This window comes from Mesocricetus auratus, unplaced genomic scaffold (assembly GCF_017639785.1).
Source record: "Mesocricetus auratus isolate SY011 unplaced genomic scaffold, BCM_Maur_2.0 Super-Scaffold_100676, whole genome shotgun sequence".
NCBI classification, from domain to species: domain Eukaryota; kingdom Metazoa; phylum Chordata; class Mammalia; order Rodentia; family Cricetidae; genus Mesocricetus; species Mesocricetus auratus.
The window spans coordinates 89,631,867-89,639,438 of record NW_024429266.1 but is presented as its reverse complement, the minus strand read 5'-3'; positions in this window follow the sequence as shown (position 1 = coordinate 89,639,438).

Sequence of the window (7,572 nt, the reverse complement as noted above, 5' to 3'; positions counted from 1 at the left end):
AGACACATATTAATTATAAATCCGTTGGCCAATGGCTTTGGCTTCTTATTATTAACCCATAACTACTAATCTATGTATTTCCATGTGGTCTTATCTTACTGGGGAATGCCCGACCTGTAACTCCTTTGCCTGCTACATGATGACTGCTCATCGTCTCTGCAGAGAAGAGAGTGATTTCCTGTTTGTCCCTGCTTATATCCTGATTCTACCCAGCTATGGCACTTCCTGTCTGGCCAATCAGTGTTTTATTCATCAACCAATAAGAGAAGCATATATACAGAAGAACATTCACCATCATCAGGTGGCTCACAACCTTGTGTAACTCCAGTTCCAGGGGATTCAATGCCTGTACACACACACACACACACACACACACACACACACACACACACACACACACACACGCACACACGCACACACACGCATGCACGCACACACGGGCACAAATGCATGCACATGCATGAATGTACACATATACAATTAAAAATCTATTTTTAATAGACAAATTGGCTAAATGTGTGGCACAGCCTTTAATTCTAGCATTTGGAAGGCAGAGGTAGGTGAATCTCTGAGCTTGAGGACAGCCTGGTCTACAGAGTGAGTGCCAGGACACCAAGGTTATAGAGTTTGGTTTACAGCATCCAACTCAGGTGATTCACAAACACCTGTAACTCCAGCTTCTGGGAATCTTATGGCCTCTGAGGGCACTTTCACACTAATGTGAACATGTATACACACACACACACAAATAAGTATTTTTTAAAATGCTGATACTACAATAAAAATTACTTCATTAAATTTCGACTCTTCAGCACATACCATTTTATTATTTTAGAACAATGCAGATAAATATATTTTATCAAATTTTCTTAGTTGTTATTCAGCATCTTTGTGTTTTAGGTCATTTATTTATTTGTTGGCAAAAGGGTCTCACTATGTAGTCCCTGACAGCCCGGAACTCCTTGTGTAGACAGGCTGACCTCAAACTCATTGAGATAAACCTGCCTCTGGAGTGCTTGGATTAAATGTGTTATATCACACCTGGCCTTATTTTAACACTCGGGGAGTTCACAAAAAACAGCCATTGACCCTGAACTACAATGGGTGACTCCAATAAACACTTGTGGGATTGTGCAGGTTGCAGGCTGAACTAACCACTTTTTATCTGGAAGAATTGGTATAGAACTATGGCTATTTACTGAGTATATTATGGTGATATCTTTCTTGCAGAAATAAAGCCTGTCTGGAGGTTAGAGAATGGAGCTTGCCACTAGTTAACCATGTTGGTCTGGAGGTCTGTACAGAAAAGCAGAAAGTGATGTAGCTGGCCAGTAACAGTATATAAGCAGGGGCAAACAGGAAATTGCTCTGCTCTCTGTGGAGATGCTTAGGAGATTAGGAGGTGTGATTTGCTCCTTCTCTCTGATCTCTCAGCATTTCCCTCTATATCTGACTCTGGCCTTTTATTATCTGGACCAATTAAGAACTCCATTTACAGTATGTGGCATTTTTTTCTCAATAATGATGATTAAGGAGAACAACTGATAGTATTGGTGGATAATGACCAAAATTTTTTGTTTGTTTGTTTGTTTTTTTCAAAACAGCGTTTCTCTGTGACTTTGGAGGCTGTCCTGGAACTAGCTCTTGTAGACCAGACTGGTCTCGAACTCACAGAGATCCGCTTGCCTCTGCCTCAAGTGCTGGGATTAAAGATGTGCGCCACCACTGCCTGGATAAATTTTGCGTTTTTAAGCAAATCAATCAATAAATGAATGAATGAATAAATAAATAAATAATTTTGGGAGCCCTTCCTCCAAAGTTGTGAGTTATGAGTGTCTCAATATTTAAGATCAGTGGTGTTGTCATCAAATGGGACTTTTTATAATGTCTACTGAAAAGGAGCATGCATTAGAAGCACTATTTAACTCAGTGAACCTGATGGGGGAAGTCCTGTGTATATGTCAATAAAGCACTGTTGGCCAATAGGGAACCAAGATAAGTGGGACTAGGAGTCCAAGAGAACTCTGGGAAGGAGAAACACTGAGAGTCAAGATATAACGCCATGGGGTAGGAAGCCCGGAAATTTCTCTGGTAAGAGAAATACTTAGATTAACTATTATGGGGTAATTACTTAAGTCAGAGCTAGCCAGTAAGAAACAAGCAAGGCCAACAGCTTCATAATTAATATAGCCTCCTGTGTGTTTATTTGGGATTGATGCGGCTCTGGAACCAGGCTGGCGGGAAGGCTTCTCTCAAGGAAAAGGCTTCTCTTTACAGTGAACCAGTAGCTTCCAAGTGATAGATGTATGGAAGACAGACCTCAAGCCAGATCATTGGCTTCTAAACCCTCATGCACTCTCTTAGTTCCTCGACAGGGCTTCATAGCTGACTTGCAACCAGCCCTTAAGAAACAACCCGTAGCCAAATTTTGTTCTAGCATCAACAGAGTATTTCCATAACTATTTGAAAAGTCTATTAAAATACTCCTCTCCTTTTCCAACTGCCTATCTGCATGGAGCCAAGTTTTCTTCATATTTTCTAAGCAAGGCAAAATATTGGAGCAGACTGAACAGAGAGACAGATGAGAGTCTCCAGCTGCCTCCCATTAAGGCAGATGCTTGGGAGATGCGAACAGCGATGCTCTTCTCACCGCACTTTGCCTTAAAGAACTTTTCCTCCCCCCAGGTTATCCGGGTTGCATGCCTTTTGAATTAGCAAATAAATTTCCTGTTTTACATTTTCATTTCTAATACAGTAAATATTGGTAGATAAATCTTCAAGCTTGGGTGGAGGGGGGAGCAATCAATTCTATTGTAGACTACCACGGAGCTCTCGGACTAAAGTACTTAAATGCTGTGGCTGGGAACCTGCAAATTTTGGGTAATGGGCTCAAGTGGCCTGACATATGGGCATCCCCTAGAGGAGGGAAGGAATTCTACCTAAATTTCATGAAGAGACAAGAGGAAACAGACACAGGGGAAAAGGCCACATGGCTGTCACCCTTAACTCCTCTTGGGACAATTGGAGGGACTGACCTGAGGTTTGGCCAGGGTTGGACCATGTCCTTCCTTAGAGAAGTTACATGAAGAGGTATTTTTCTGCGATCTAGGGTTAGGAGGTCCCAACTGGGTATTTAAAAACAAAAGCAACACACACACACACACACACACACACACACACACACACACACATACGAAAACCCTAAACATTTAGTACATCTAACCAAAAATTTCAAACTGTGTTTGGAGCCATTAGATTTTATTCTTTCATCCCAAAACAGAATAAAATAACCACAAGGTTAAAAAAAAAACTCCAAGTTTTACACCTTAAAGGACTGAAGCCACCCAGAGAGCAGATAATGACAAAGAGACAAAGGGATTGCTGTCACCCATTCCTTTCCGTAAGGCAATAGTTCTGGACCTGTGTATGGCAGGCTACCCCCTGGGGGGCTGAATGACCCTTTCACAGGGGTCATCTAAGACCATTGGAAAACACAGATATTTACATTATGATTCATAACAGTAGCAAAATTATAGTTGTGAAGTAGCAATGAAAATAATTTTATGGTTGGGAATCACCACGGCATGAGGTCTTACAGGGTTTCAGCATTAGGAAGGCTGAGAGTTACTGTCTGAAGGTTTCTGGTTTATATACACGACCTTGGCATTAGCTTCTCTCCTCTCCCCTCCCCCCCCCCCCCCCACGCCTGCCTCTTTTGTCCCAGCCTGGTTTTGAAGTCACTATGTAACTGAAGATGACCTTGAATTGTGGGCCATTGTGCCCGGCTCACTCAAGGCTAGGAATCAAATCCAGGGCTTCATGCATGTCGGGGCAGCACCCTACCAACCGCTTGTACCCCAAGCCTGGAATCAGCTTTCTAGAAATGCAGAAGGATGGAGTGGTGCACCGTGGGACTGAGCTTGGCCTCTAAGGATGCTGAGTCGGGTGGGTTGGAGTTCCTTATTCACCTTGACCGGAGCTGAAGGGAGAAGTGTGTGTCTTGCACTGATCTGCTTACAGCGTAGGCCTGAACACAGCGCAGCAGCAGCCAGCAGAGCTTGGAGGAGGCTGAACTGGAGAGACCGCAGCACTGCCAGGCCTCTGCTAGGATGTGGAGACGTGTGTGTCCAGCCCTGGCTCTGCGGATCCCGAGACAAACTCTTTTTCCTTGGTGGAAAGTACAAACATTTTATGAGCATTAAATGGACTGGTGAACTGGGCCATGGTGTGTGTCACTCTGTTTCCTACTAATTTTCTAAGTGAGAACTTTTATAAAATTTCCCAATGAAGATGGGAGGTAATGCTTCAACATTCTGACCATGTCCTTCTGTAAAACTCCAGGTTAAACAAGCAGTCCACAGAACTACAGGCCCAATTTACCTCTCAACGGAGCCTGCTTGGTTAGGCGCTCTGGATTCCAGTGTTGTATTGCCACCAATGGGCTGGTATGTGTAGATGAGCGTAAGAACCCAGGACCCAGTCACGTGTGCCAGGCATGTGCTGTGCATATCTCCAAGACTGTTTGGTCTATTACCTCCACTCCCCATGGCTAAGCAGGCGGGTGAGAAACAGGACTGTTGATAGTGGCTGAGTCACGACCCATTCACTCTGAGGATAATTACCCAGCTACAGAATAATGCTGAGATCCCTGGAAGAAAACTGTTCTTTCCTACCACAATAATTAAGGGTTGTGGGTGGTAGCTCCCTGGTAGTCCCTGGCCTCAAATGCACAAGTTTTCACGAGTCAACTTCTCCCACATACTAGCTGTCATTTAATGTCCTCTTTGGCCATGCCATAGAATTCTAAACATCAATGACCATGCTTTGTTTTCCCACATGTGAGATGACTTCCAAATATGGATCTGTGGGGGTGACGGTATCATTCGATTAATGACAGGAAGACACAAAGGTCAAGAAAAGTTGTGACTAAGATTGTATGAGTGACAAGCCACAACCTAAATCCCAGTCCCTAACCGCTACCATAGCCCATCTCCCTAGGATCTTATAAACACATAGGTCATTGCTCGTTCAGGGGCATCAGTCTGCATTAAAAATTAAATGATGTTCAGTACCATGTGACTCAGGATCTGAGGTTTCAGCTATAGCTGCCCTACCTACATAAGGCCATTGCCGTAGGGTTCTCCAGGATCTTCTGCTGTGTGCCTTATCCTTGAATTTCCTCGTGTATTCATGAAGCCACCAAGTTCCTTATTTCCCGTGTCTTTTTCAAAGCTACCTGGATGGGCAACTTCCTGCTCACACTGCAAGAGAGAGCGCAGTGCCCATCCCCACGCTCCATCCACTGAATCGCTTCGCTCCGTAATGAAGGGTAATTTGCACCTGTCCAGTGGAGGCCAGATCCAAGGAACTGTTGAGCCTGTACTCACAAACCATTTAAAAGCACACTCTTGAGTATTTCTCCATTTCCAAAATACCACTCATGCCTCCCTGAAGTCCTATGTTGTTTTCAGGTGTTAGTATGGAAGAAATTATTTCCATTTTTTATATCTGTTAAATGCACACATACACAGACATGTTCTTGTGTGCCAGAATTCATAAGAAGTTACCCATAGGACTTTGAAAGAAAATAACATGAATGCTTTAAAAATCTCTTAACTTTCGAAGGAGGAGAATTATTTAGATACAAATGTACAAAACTGAGACGGGGAGGCCTCGGGTGAAGAAGGGAGAGATCGGTCCATGTGCTTGCAGGGTCCACAGGACCCCACACTCTGGGCAGAAAACACACCTACGGATGGCTGCTGGTGGTCTGTAATCTACTTTCATCTGTTATTGTAAAATCTATTGCTGAGCTGGAGAGATGGCACAGGGGTTAAGAGCACTGGCTGTTCTTCCAGAGGTCCTGAGTTCAATTCCCAGCCACCACATGGTGGCTCACAACCATCTGGTGTGCAGGCCAAACACATAATAAATAAATCTTTAAAAAATACTATTGTCATCTCAGAAGAGGACAAAGGGAAGAAATACTAAGTTTGAATTAAAAATTAGAAACTCCCCCAAAATATAACAAATAAAAGGTTGGCCTCTGGCCTAGACTCATATTTGAAGCCTATCTCTGGCATTCCCAAAGGACCTCGGACAAGTTACTTAACTCCTCTAAACCAGATATTACAGACAAGGAGAGGTCTGGACAGGGGCAACTTAGACAAACCTGTGTCATGTGAGGATCTGCAGCTGTGTCAGGTCATATGCGGTTTGCTGTGCCAGAAACTGTTGTGGTTTCCCTGCTTGGTCTCTCCACACACACTGCACAGCCTCTAACAGACTGGTCATAGACCAGACATGGGTTCCCACACTTATGTTGATCATATCACCAATAAGTGATATTCTCAGATTATCTGATTGTTCAAAAGTCTGAGCAGCCAAATTCTAGAAAATAATCTAGAGTCACGTGGTGGCTCACAGCTTTCTTTAACTCCAGTTACAAATGCAATGCTCTCCTGGTTTCCAAAAGCACCAGGAACACACACACACAGTGCATGGATACACATCCAGGCAAAATGCCCACACACCTATGATAAAACAAAACAAAACAAAACTAATCCCAAGACCCAGGGAGGACACTGACTTGGAGTGTGGCTGAGTGCAAATGCTCTTAAGACTGACTCAGGACTTAACTGTGGCATCTTCTATTTATCACGTCATGTGTACTTTATTAAATCCACCCATTAGAAGGGAACATAACACGTGGTAGTTGTGATTATCTCCAAAAGATTATAAAATTGGAAAGGTACAGTTGTTCAGAACCTTTCAGCTTTTTTTAAACTTTATTGAGACAAGGTCATACTATGATGTCCTGGAACTCTCTATGTAGACCAGGCTGGTTTCAAACTCACAGAGATCGCATGCTTGCCTTTGCCTCCCAAGTGCTGGGACTAAAGGTGTGCACTATTCCTGACTTGTTTAGAATTGTTTAGAATTACATAAGCTTGCATTTATACTGTAAAAATTTGTGATACATAAGCAATTAAAATTCAATGCAAGGCTTTATTGTACTTTTTGAAAACAATGCCTCTTTGAAGGTATATGGTTTTAAAGGAAAAAAAACCCAAAACCAATAAACTTATAACTTATATCAAGAAACTAAGACGTTTCTGTAACTACTTCCCTCAGAGAAATACTTCATCCCATGGAAAATCCCTGTCGGGTCCCATCCTATGGTTCTAGAAATTATCTTCCCAGTGTTTTTTTATTTATATTTTCCCCTAAACTACATTCAAGTATCCAACTGTGCACTCCGTCTCCATTGGGGTCATAGTTATCTCAAAACTGTACACATCCATGGCAAGATTAGATCCACTTTCCAATCTGTTCCTGTTCTTCTAAAATCTCGGCATATGGTGTCACTGTCCTTGTTCCTATCAAAAAATCCGAGTCATTTCTTTTTCAGACAGATTGTCGGAGGACTTGCTGTATAGCACTGGCCAGCCTACAGCTCATCAAAATCCTCCTGTCTCCAGAGTGACAGGAATGCGCCACCATAGCCTGTTTCATGCTGTCACCAAAGTGTCCGTTTTGCCACCAAAATACAAGCCATGGCCCTCCACCCCA